The 12908-nt window shown below is 36.0% G+C and overlaps 1 protein-coding gene across 16 annotated transcripts in view; it reads left to right on the forward strand.

Moving 5' to 3' along the window:
- Positions 1 to 10742: 10742 nt before the first annotated feature.
- Positions 10743 to 12908, forward strand: part of LOC137243327 (EH domain-binding protein 1-like) — a 143475-nt gene continuing 141309 nt past the window's right edge. For 6 of the 16 annotated variants that reach the window (XM_067770976.1, XM_067770993.1, XM_067770986.1 and 3 more), the window contains exon 1: positions 10743 to 11493. The gene's annotated coding sequence lies outside the window, so the exon portion shown is untranslated. The remainder of the gene's footprint in view (positions 11494 to 12908) is intronic. The other 10 variants (XM_067770991.1, XM_067770992.1, XM_067770977.1 and 7 more) reach the window with 9 other exon arrangements.

Genomic DNA, 12908 nt, shown 5'->3' on the forward strand with positions numbered 1-12908 from the left:
GACAAGTTTCGAAGTTCTGAAATTTAACCTTTGCAAAAAACCAGGGCCCGTATAACGTATTGCGATTCGTTATCGAAACTCATTTTTTAAATCACAATAGTTCTGAAATGGTATATCGGATTAATGGACATAGACTACGACAAATAGTACTCGTTAGATCTATATCTTATTATAATTTTATCAGAAATAGTTTGACAGTTGCGTAGTTATCGCTTGAGTTAAAATGGATTTCAGTTACTGATCGTAAAACGTAATACGGGCCCAGAGCTCCTCATTAATTTTTAGTTGATTAGTTTTTTGAAATACAATAACTTAGCTATATGGTATGGATGATTTATATATCGAAACTTCGAAACCAGTTGCTCTACATTGTCAGTTGGTTCCCAAGATAAGGTCTGTAAGCTGTAAGCTATAACTTTTTTTTTAAGTTTAATCTGAAGGTTGAGAGAAAGGTCAGAAAGAGGACGCCTTAGGGGGTTTTTCTCTTATCCCACTTTGGGTTGTTGTTGTTGTATTAACGTTAAAGACACTCCGCTAGGGTTTTGGGTGAGTGTTATCGATGTTTATGGCCTTTTTGCCGGATATAGATCCGGTACTTTCTGCTAACAAGCACTATTAAGGTACTAGCTCGTCCATCTCCGGACGATTAATATGACCACATTAAACCTTTTAGACCGCCCTCTACCCCCTAAATCCACTAGGAACTTGGGGGTCGTCAGAGCCTCGCCTGCTAAATATATGTATGATACATTCATATTGCGGAAGCTCTGAAGCTATAAAAATTTTGTTTTGAGCTTATCAACCCCTTGGTTCGCGGTTATGAACGGCCTGCTTCAGAATCTTGAGGGTAGCGGCTGTGAAGTGGAGGTTTACGCTGATGACATGTCAATCCTTGTCATGAGGGGATTTCTAAGTACACTGCGAAACGTTTTACAGGGGCACTTGGATGTCGTCTTCTTCCGCTTGTAGCGATAACGAGACTCCGGATGCTTTTGGGGAAGTTTTATCGATGTTGCAGGTCCTTTGGCTCTTTACGTGGAGGTACTAGATTATTGACCTACTCTATTAGGCACGTGGGCTAGGAAGGCGTCGGCGGCCTTGTACGGATGTCGAGGTTAAGTGTCTAACGCTTTGGCTCTCGCTAAGGATGGTACATTGGATGTATGATATGGTGGTGTAATCAATTATCTTTTATGAAAATCTGTTTCCAACGTATATACACTTCTGTCAGGGGCTCTGTGTCAAGGATGTGGCAGATCGGATGCTATCAGCCGCTTTAACTGTTATCAAAAGCGCTAAGCTCTACCACCGTGATGTCGAGTGCTATCATGTATTACTTCGCTTTACTCGCTGTGGCACTACTTTTTGATACAAATTATCTGAATGCCAGCGCAGAGGTATCTCCCGAGCAGGACCAGTACGTATCTGGAGCCAGTATCAGCGTTAGAGACAGTAGAGAAGAACAGTCCTCCAAGTTAACTGTACTTGGACCAAAACTATGAACCAATACTGACTCAGAGAATCTGTAAAGGGGACACAATGCGTACAAACTTCCTTGTGAATGTCATCAGTTGGGAAGACAAATAAGAGCGAAGCTCCGGGGAACACTCGGATTAAAAAAATATTGAGACATCTCTTCAGCGTTCAGCTTTGCACATAATACCCAGCAAACATCAATAAAACAAATATTGGACGTTAAGTAAAAAACAAAAAAATACTACACAAAAGAAAAACAAAAACGCAGGCTCAACAACACCAAAAAAAAAAGAAAAGTGAAACAAGGAACAAACTAAACGTTTAAGCACACAAAATGAGTCCAAAGACTAAAATTACTAACTTCTGACCTGCCTCTACTAAACGCTGAAGCTATTTATGGATAAACACTGCCCTAACTATCAGCTGATTTCCGGCTGTCCTCATTCCGCCATGCAGGCACCTGTATCTTAATTACATACGGTATATAAAACTAACAAAAAAAAAAAACAATAAATATGAATCAGAAGGAAATATATGGCACTGCAGATGGCAGAACGCCGACATCAGTTTTATCCCCGAACCAAATTTGACAGAAAATGGTGCAAGCATATATTAATCAATAATTTATATCCCTCCGCCCATTAATGACATGGCTTTAATAATTCAATTTTAAAAATAACGAATAAATTAACTCCCGCGCTTTTTGTACAATAAATTGCCAAATTTTTCCATACGAAATCAAAAAATAAATGCTAAGGCCCACTTGCAGTGCGGCAAACAGCAAGTTATCTTTTTAAGGCCGGGTTTTTCAGTGCGAGTTTAAACTCCAGTTAAAGTTGACTAGAGTTTAACCCTGCCACTTCGGCCGCTTAAGCAGAGATGAGCAGCAAAATTGTATGTTATCGAACAAAGTGGCAAAGTTAAACTCTAGTCAACTTTAACTGGAGTTTACACTTGCACTGAAATACCAGGCATAACTCAGAGTTAATTTGACATGAGGGGTTAAACTCATACATTTTTGACAAATTTTTTACACTAACTGTGAGTTAAGAAATTAACTTGCAGTTTGCCGTTCTGCAAGTGAGCCTAAATCTATTTTCACTGCTTACGAAAAATGTTTAAAATTTAAAAATACGCAAATTTTTTTATTGTAGAATTTTGAAAGTAGAAGCTCAATACAAGCAGATATAACTAACTGCAACTGCACCAATATTTACTAAACATTTTTTGACATCGACGGCCCTAGAATATAATTCAACGTAAAGGCGTAATCTACAGGATGATAGTGATTATATTGGAAGATGATGGTTTTATTTATTGCTAGAAAATTAAGAGTATTTAGGCAGAAGTTTGATATTGCAGGCGATTTTTTTTTTTTGCATGAGAATGAAGCAAATGAAATATTCAGCAAGTTATTAACAAAATTGTAGGCATAAGCAATAAACACTTAAGTCGATATAGGCTAACTATTTTTTTTTTTGGAAACTGCTTCGAATTTATTTAAAAACCTCCCAAAAACACCACGCTTCGCTTATCTCGACTTTGGCTGTTATAGGTTATGACCACAGAATTATAGATTTAAAATTTCAAAAACTTTGAGTGTTAGAGGAGTGTAAAAATACTAAGCAGTAAAAGAGTGAATGAAATAAATTCACCAGGAAGAGCTAAGTACTGGTCAAAGTCAAAGTTTAAGTCACAGATTTGTTCGCATGTAAGGTATATTTCGTATTTTGTTTTTTCTGGTTTTTTATATACAAGTAACGTAACGTAAGATAACGTAGAATGTAAGAATTGGTACGAGTTTGCGTGTATGAATTTATAAAAGAACCGCGATTTCTATTGACCATTAGATACTATAAAGTATATTAATAATAAAAATATAAAAAAAGAATAAAAAATATATAGTTCGTTGAAATAATTACTAATTATATGTACGTATAAAATGATAAGATGAATAACTTCGTAGTAAAAGTGTGAACAACTTTTGCAATTCATAAATAATTAACTGAAATGTTAAATGTTGATTGCGCAGCACGAAAACAGATATGGAAAGAAAAATAAATGAAATTAAGAAAAAAATTTAATTATGAATTTTTTATAAAAAAAAGAACTTTATGTAGATACACCTTTTCCAGTTCAAGTTCAGAAATTTACAATTCATATTAAGAAAATCACAATTCAAGTTCAGAATTTCCAATTTAAATTCAGAAATTTACAATTCATGTTCAAAAAATGTACAATTCATATTCAGTATTTCCAATTCAAGTTCAGAAAATTATAATTCAAGTTCAGGAATTCCAATTCAAGTTCAGAAATTTCCAATTCATATTCAGAAAATTACAATTCAAGTTCAGAATTTCCAATTTAAGTTCAGAAAATTACAACTCAAGTTCAGAAAATTACAATTCAAGTTCAGAAAATTACAATGAAAATTCAGAATTTCCAATTTAAGTTCAGAAAATTACAATTCAAGTTCAGAAATGTCCATTTCAAGTTCAGAAAATTACAATTCAAGTTCAGAATTCCCAATTTAAGTTCAGAAAATTAAAACTCAAGTTTAGAAATTTACAATTCATATTCAGAATTTCCAATTCAAGTTCAGAAATTTACAATTCAAGTTCAGAAATTTCCAATTCATATTCAGAAAATTACAATTCAAGTTCAGAAAATTGCAATTCAAGCTCCGAAAATTACAATTCAAGTTCAGAAAATTAGAATTCAAGTTCAGAAAATTGCAATTCAAGCTCCGAAAATTACAATTCAAGTTCAGAAAATTACAATTTTTTTCTAATGATAATTATTGTTATTTTTTAATTTTTCTAAATTTGAAAAATTGTATTTTGTTTTTGGAATAGTAGGTAGAAATTTTTTCAAACAACCTGCCATAGCTGCGCAGATAGATCCATTTCGAAGGGTGCTAAGCCTTCATCATCAATACGCTTTAGGCATGCTGCGCTAACCATTTAGCTATACAGCGGTGATTTGTTTGACTGGCAAATTTGCTACTTCTATTCCTTTTTACCAACTATATTTATTGTTCTGGCCTTGAGCTCGAATCGAACCTTGGATCATTTATCAATAGGCCGATAAAAACAAAAACAATTGTACAGAAAATTGTTCAGGTATTTTTATTTCATCCAATGGAAATCTGCGCATGCAAAATTGTTTAAACATATATGTTAATTTTATTAATTCGTACATAAATACATAGCTTCCTCTTCATAAGAGCATGTGGCTTTTCCAAAATAAATATGTAAACAAAAAACCCTTCCATATGTATATCAGAACCTCGCTACATTCCCAAACTCCGAATATTTTGCAACACCGTGTATAATCACTGGGGTCAATTCAAAGCAAGTTGGAAATTTTAAATGCAATAACTTTAAAAACGAGCACGATTACAAAAGTTCTTCAGTTTTATTAATTTGTAATTATTTATTTCATAGTTATAATAAGTAATAATTGTATTTCATAGAAACGTTGTAACATTGCATAGTACATAATAACAAAAAGAATGGACATAAGTTACGCATGCATGTGTACATTAGCATGGTCCTTTAAAATTAATTATAGGCCAATGTTGTCAGGCATATCGCACAATTGTCTTTCAATTCCATTACGCTTCGCTTTTTATATATTATACTTTGAATGAATGTCAAAATTTTTTTTTACCTTGGCCACGCACGTATATTTACATTTACAGAATGAAGTAAAATCATAGGAATTTTGACTCAATTGCTTTTACGAACATGTGTGAAAAAAAATTTCAAAGCACAAAGTAAAATTTTCTGAAGTTGAATTGTAATTTTCTGAACTTGAATTGTAATTTTCTGAACATGAATTGAAAATTTCTGAAATTGAGTTGTAAATTTCTGAACTTCAATTGTAATTTTTTGAACTTGAATTGGAAATTCTGAATATGAATTGTAAATTGCTGAACTTAAACTGGAAAAGGTGTAGTAAAGCAGTAAGTAAATATTTTGTATGACAGTATCAGGTCCGAGGCGTGCCTCAGAGAACAACACTGGCGTGAAAGTCCAGGACTTCGGCAGGCAAAGGCACTAATAGGAGGCTACAATTCAAAGCGATATAAGGCTATGATTAATCTCCCAAAAATTAGCCTTAGGATTTTAACAGGTATACTCACAGGTCACTGTAGGCTAAAGAGCCATATGCATAAATTGGGTATATCGGCTAGTAGCCTCTGTCGATTCTGTGATGCCGAAGATGAGTCTGCAGAACACATCCTGAAGGAATGTGATGCAGTCGCGAGACGAAGGCTTAGGATCCTAGGATCATCCAAATTAGAAAATAGTCACATACATTCTCTGAAGCCAAGAACCATTCTGGATTTTATCAGAGAACTCGGCTTGGATGAAGTGTTGTAAAGAGAATGAGGGCACAATAGACCAATAGGTCGCAGTGCTTAACCTCACATCTATCTATCTATCTATCTATCTATCAGGTCCGTTGTTTTCTACCCGATCACTTTCTTACCTGCAATTAAATTTGAACAACGGAAGCAAATACAAGGGGTGAAAGTTTCCCTTAAAAAAACTATTGCTATTCCCAAATCTCAAAGGTAAGTTCAAAAATATTTTTTTCCAGTTTACAAATTGAGAAATATCGTATTTTTTAAATGCTTTTCAACTCCTACTAAAGTAGAAAATAAATATTATTAATATTTGTGTAATTTTAAATGAAACCATTATAAACCAACTAAATACTAACATTTTCTCAAATTTTATGTTTATCTGGAAGTTGGATTCAATTTTGTTTAGAAGTTTTTCTGTAAAAAAATACACTGAAGGCTTGCTGACCACAGCCAAGTGCGACAACAGTTCAGCTAACAATATAATTTATTATTACACATGCACTAATCTACAGTAAATCCTCAATAGATAATCTACGCGTTTACATATGTTCCATCCCTAGGCACGTTTTCCTTTTGAATCCCCGTCACATAAGCAGTTTTTCATATAGATGCGTTTAAAGCCTTCATTACTGATACCTAGCATAGACTTGACTTGACTTGGCGTAAACTTGGCAACTTAGCCACGACTATACAACACTTGGCGCATACAATCTGGCATCATAATCAGCGTTGAAATTTATTTTTAAATAAATGTCAATTTGTATGACAAAATGTCAAAATGAAATGGAAACAAACAAATGGCAACTCAAAATGTTAACGTCACTTAGAACTTACAGAGAAAATCAAAATTCAACAGACTTCTAAGTCAAGTTAAGTGTTGCTAAGTTTCGAGTAATCAGTAACATGTAATGTTCATTTAACAGAACTGTAAGTGACAGTTCTCAGGCCAAGTCAAGTCTATGCTAAGTATCAGTAATGGAGCCTTAACACAATCTTATGCAATATGAGTAAATTGCACGCATTTTTCTGGAGAACGGCAGATCGAACGACACCAGCGCCAACTGACAAGAAAAAGTACCCAACTTGCAACTTTTGTTGCAAGCAAAGCATAAGAAGAAGAATTTGACATATGATTTGGCTAAGGGTGCTTTCACACTTTGCAAGTGAAATTATTTTGCCTACTTGGTACTTTTCTAAAATGTTTCAGTTAAAAACTGCAATTTCACAAATTAATGAAACACAAAATATGTTAGCAAGTATTTTTCTTGTATAGTAAGAATGTTTATAACAGTGGTTCGTGAAATTTTGCATGTGAATTAGCAAGGCGAAATACTCTTCATTTGCCAAGTCTGAAGTTCTTTTATATTTACAACGCAACATCTTGGTTGATTGTGGCGATGTTACTGTAATGTGTTAAACGCATCTATATGAAAAACTTCATGGTGGCTCTGTCATTAGTCGTGTTCCTAGGGATGGAACATATGTAACCACGTAGATTATCTATTGAGGATTTATTGTAGATTAGTGCGTGTGTAAACGTGGTCTAAGTTGAATTTCATTTAGAAGCTGTTTTAGACACAAATATTTTTGTCGCTTAAAATCGTAACTTCAGGAAGAGAGGGTGACTAGGAAAGCGGACGGGCATCGAGCTACTTGTGCCCAGCGACTTGCTTTGTATTGTCTTTCTTCTGTTTTCAAATTCTTTTTATTTGGATATTATTTAGTATGAACTTTTTATTGATTTTCATCACAGATATTTGTAATGTTATTTGAATATTCCAATATTTCACCTTTGATCTTATTTGAATTTCCAATATTTCACAATTATTTTTTAGATTTTCAAAAAGAAAACAAGGGTTTACAAAAAATAAAACAGAATGCCAAATTGTTGCATGGAAAGTGAAAGCGGTAATTAAAGATTTTATTTCTGTCAAAAGATATTTCCAAAAAACCGAAAAATGGCCCCGGAGCGCTTCGAAACCGGGGTGGGATCCATATTATTTTTGCGCAGAAAACCTTTCTGCATTAGAGGCCTTCGGCCTGCGTTATAACAATGTACCCTGGGTGGGGACCAAAACTATATTTGCGCAAAACACCTTTACCCACAGTTTTTTTGGGTACAACAAAATCATCAAAATTACAATAACCACTGAACATTTTCAATTGTGTTTGCAAATATCTCGGAAAAGAACTAAAAATTCAAATTTCCACTTTCGCATTCGTGATCCTGGGTCCAAAACGCGTCTTTTGGCACCCCCCCGATATTTTTGGACGAGTTTTAGCAGTTGTAAGCTAAAGTAAATAATTACCCCAGTAGCCCCAGGCGGACCACGCTACCAACACACCACGGCGGCCGTTTTGTCGCACAAATTTGAGGTTTTTAACTCCTTTAGTTAGTCTGAATCTAGAACAAGTTTCATCAAAATATCCCATAGTGCGTGGGAGACTACGATAAAATTTATTTTACTATGATGCACCCTGTGCTAACAACCCAAATAACAACAAGTTACCCAACACTGTAATTAAAATTCGCCATTGGGATGACATTAATAAATCAGTTAATATCGATTAACTAGTCGATTTTTTCGAGTCATTTTTCACGATGACTACATTTGATTTTATTCTTATAGTTCCGACACATAAGCAGTTTTTCATATAGATGAGTTTAACACATGCTTATGCATTATGAGTAGATTTCACGTATTTTTATGGAGAATGGTAGATTGAGCGACACTGGCGCCATCTGATATTGAAAAGTAGCCAACTCCCCAATTTTGTTCCAAGCAAATCATAAGAAGAAGAATTTGACATTTGCTTTGGCTAAGGGTGTTGGCACAACTTGCAGGTGAAATTATTTTTGCCACTGGTGGGTAAATTGTCTAACATTTTTTATAATTAAAAACTGCAATATAACAATCGAATACCACACAAAATATGTAAGCAAGTATTTTTGTTGTATAGGGAGAATGTTTACAACAGTGCTTCGCGAAATTTGCATGGCAATGGGGAAGGCGTAATAAACTTCAATTGCCAAGTCTGAAATTCCTTCATATTTACAAACGCAACATCTTGGTTGATTGTGGCGATGTTATTGGAATGCATAAGCTTGTGTTAAACGCATCTATATGAAAAATGTCATTGTACCGCGGCCTTAACACATGCTTATGTATTATGAGTAGATTGCACATATTTTTATGGAGAATGGTAGAATGAGCGACTCTGGCGCCATCTGATATTGAAAAGTAGCCAACTCCCCAATTTTGTTCCAAGCAAATCATAAGGAGAAGAATTTGACATTTGCTTTGGCTAAGGGTGTTGGCACACTTTGCAAGTGAAATTATTTTTACCACTGGTTGGTAAATTTCATAACATTTTTCACAATTAAAAACTGCAATATAACAATCGAATACGACACAAAATCGGTTAGCAAATAATTTTGTTGTATAGGAGGAATGTTTACAACAGTGCTACGCGAAATTTTGTATGTGAGTGGGCAAGGCCTAATAAACTTCGGTAAAAAACTAGTTGAGGGGTCTACTGCTAATACGCGTTAAAAAATATCGAGTGAGGTGTCAAAAGACGCGTCGAGAGATATTTGCAGTTTAAGTTGGTGATTTTCATGTGGTTGTTGTTGTGTTTTTACCCACAAAAAAAATTGTGCATCACCGTGGCGGCAGCCACCAACGCAGAAAGTGTTCTGCGCAAAAATACTATGGATCCCACCCCCGGTATCGGAGGTACCCGCGGGTCTTTTTTCGGTTTTTCGTTAATATCTTTTGAACGAGTTCAAATTTTTACCTTCCGCCTTCGATTTATTAATACTGATGTGAGGATGCGTCGTTTGACACCTCTCTCGATATTTTTGGTAACATATTAGCAGTCGACCCCTCAACTAGACTATTTATTACCTTTTGATGGATTTCATATTAACGGATACGACGAAATTACTTTCATAGTTATCTTAAATAAAAAAGAAAAAAAAAATGAACCGTATGCGTTGGAAATATTTTAATACCAAATATCAGCCTAGAAAAGTAGGTTTATAATAAGTTTTTCGAGCTCTCGAGAATTCTGTTGGTGGAAGAAACATTGTTTGAAGTATACAAAACAAGGGAATATAGCCTTATTAATATCGAGAGAGGTGTCAAACGACGCGTATTGACATCAGTATTAATAATCCGAAGGCAAATAAAAATATTAACTCGTTCAAAAGATATTAACGAAAAACCGAAAAAAGACCCGCGGGTACCTCCGAAACCGGGGGTGGGATTCATTGTATTTTTGCGCAGAACACCTTTCTGAGTGGGTGGCCTTCGGCCGCGCTTATAAAAAATAACCCTGGGCTACGCGATGCCAAGTCCGGGTGTGTGGTATAACCGTGGCTACCGCCACGGTGATGCACAATTTTTTTTGTGGGTACAACATAACAACAACCACATGAAAATCGCCAACTTCAACTGCAAATATCTCCGGATATAGATAAAATTTTTCTTTTCCGCCATCGGATTATTTTTTTCGAGATTAATACGCGTCCTTTGACACCTCTCTCGATATTTTTGGTAGCTTATTAGCAGTCGACCCCTCAACTAGACTATTACCCATCAAAATTAGAAAATTCGTAACAGTTTTCAATCTGGTAGCTTGTTTTTGGTGAAATTGTCATTGTCCCCGTAAAAGTCAAGTGGCTAACGGCATACTAAATGGAACTACCTCCATTTTTTGTATCATGCTACAAGCTACAAATGAGTACCCCTTTCTGAATTTTTGCTGACATCGATTGGTTTTTGGATTCAATCCAAATCGAATCAAATTATTGAGTGTCCACTTTCGATTGGTGCTATGTTGCTTCCATCGCTAACGCGGTTTTGACATTTGTCAGAACCAGCTGCTTTCAGTACATTTTTAACAACGCGTTGAAGCGGTTTGCCTTAAATTTTGTTAACGCATGAAATTTCGAAAGTGTAGGGGGAATAAAATTTTGCTAAAGTTTCTCATGTGTTTAAACGGGAGTGCGCGTGAATATCGACGCTGCCGCCAACGTCGCAGCACGATTGACAATCCCCTTGTCAACGCCTTTTGATTGAAAATTAATCTCGAAAAAATATAGATCGCACTCTTTCGCCCTCATGTGGCGACGCCAGGGTTGTTTTTGTGCAAAGTGGTCTTCCATCTCTATTTTTGGTGTTGAGGGTATTGTGCAAAGCAAAGTGTTTGTAGTACAAAAATTCTAAAATAAGATAAAAACATAAAATTTGTGATATCTGCGGTGATTTGTGTGCAAAATTATGTTTGTTGCTAGTGTGAACGTGTTTCAAGGAAACTGAATGGGTCCGTACTTTGTTGAAGTTTGTCTAGCTCAATTTTTTCAGCGACAGATTGTCGAGGCCACAGGAATTCAATTGGTATATGAAAACAGTAGATTCTCAACTGGCGATATGTTCTGAATGCCAAATGATGAAGGATTCCGCAAAGTGACGTCATGGTTGGATATCTGGCAGACTGGCTGAGCCACTAACCGCTGCATGTGGAACACTCGGATCGTCATTTTGTGTTGGTGGGGTAGAGCGTTGCCTTTACGCAAATATGTATTTGTTTTGCCTTGCAAAGTTGTTGCGAAAGCGGCTATTTGTCGCTGATTTCGGGTTTGTTCAAGTCAAAAACAGCTAAATTATAGTCGTAGAATTGTGCAAGATCTTTGTAAATATGCGAATTTTGAAATATAGATGTGTATATGCTTCGCTAAGAAAACAAATCAAGTTGAAAGAAGAATGAAGAAGTGACTTCTAAAGGTCGCCAAAAACAAGTACAACTGCTAGCCGAACAACAAAATCCAAAAGCAAAAAACAAGAACAGCAGACAACAAAGCAAATACACACGAGCAAGAAGAAAATAACCCGATATTTTAGTGCCACTGGAAGGAGGTGGACGTAGTCAATTTTGGTTCCATGTGAATCCATTACTCCTAAGCCTTTGGCAGAAGAGTTCATGATAGTTTGCGCACACATCCAGGGGTTTAAGGGGATTAGAATATACCCGCGGCAGGTATGCATGGGGTAGTAGGCGACTAAAATACTAAATTGATTCGAAGGGTTGTTTAGCGCAAACCTTCAAGCTTCTCCAACCCAAAAGTTAACCCCACCTTCTCTTGTTGAATCCTGTTTTTTTGGCAGCTGAGGTTGAGGCTCTGACCCCAAGCTCCTAATGGAACCACAGGGTGAGTAGCGGGATGGCCTAGACAGTTTAATGTGGTCGTATTAATTCGTTACCAGATTTTGTGGCTTACATCTAATGGTGCCCTGAACGCACAACATCGCTAGCATTCCCCAAAGCTTGCGGGAAATGCGTTTATTTATATAAGGCGAAGTAGCACCAAGGAAAAGGGATCGATAGGTCCATCAACATCGATGAAAGATACTCCCAAAAACCGTCTGAGAATCACCTTATATACTCCAAACATCTTGGAAAAGAGGAGATTAAGGCGAGACCGTCTATTCATGAATGAACGTGCCTACTAAGTAGCGCTACGGCAACATATTTCAGTAAAGTCCTGTCCGACAAAATATGAATGACAAAATATAAATCACCTTTTGCCCCAATTGTGCAATTCAGTCAAACGCTATCTGGGCAAAACGCCGAACCAACAGACGAGCACGCAACAAACCTGACCTGTCGCCCATATCAATTACCGGCAACGAAGTTAAAAAAGCCACCGCAAAGTGCAAAGTCAAAGGCAGTAGTCCATAATGGCATAAAATAGCCTCTGAAGAAGATAAAATAGTCGTTGAAGAAATATTTCGCTACTACACAAGTTGCAATTTCTATTTTTTTTCTTTATTTTCTTATTATTATTTATTTTGAAACAATCGGCCATGGCACGGTTTTCCAAGTCTCAGAGGGTGCGCTGTAATGCTGAACATACATCTTCTGCTCAATCCCCACAATTCCCGGTAGCCGAACAGATACCTGCCTCTTTGATCATCGTCTCCCAGGGGTATCTGCATAAGCACAATGCGCTCAGCCTTATCTACACATATTAAACAAATTTTTTTACTCCCGG

This window comes from Eurosta solidaginis, chromosome 3 (assembly GCF_040869045.1).
Source record: "Eurosta solidaginis isolate ZX-2024a chromosome 3, ASM4086904v1, whole genome shotgun sequence".
NCBI classification, from domain to species: Eukaryota; Metazoa; Arthropoda; class Insecta; order Diptera; family Tephritidae; genus Eurosta; species Eurosta solidaginis.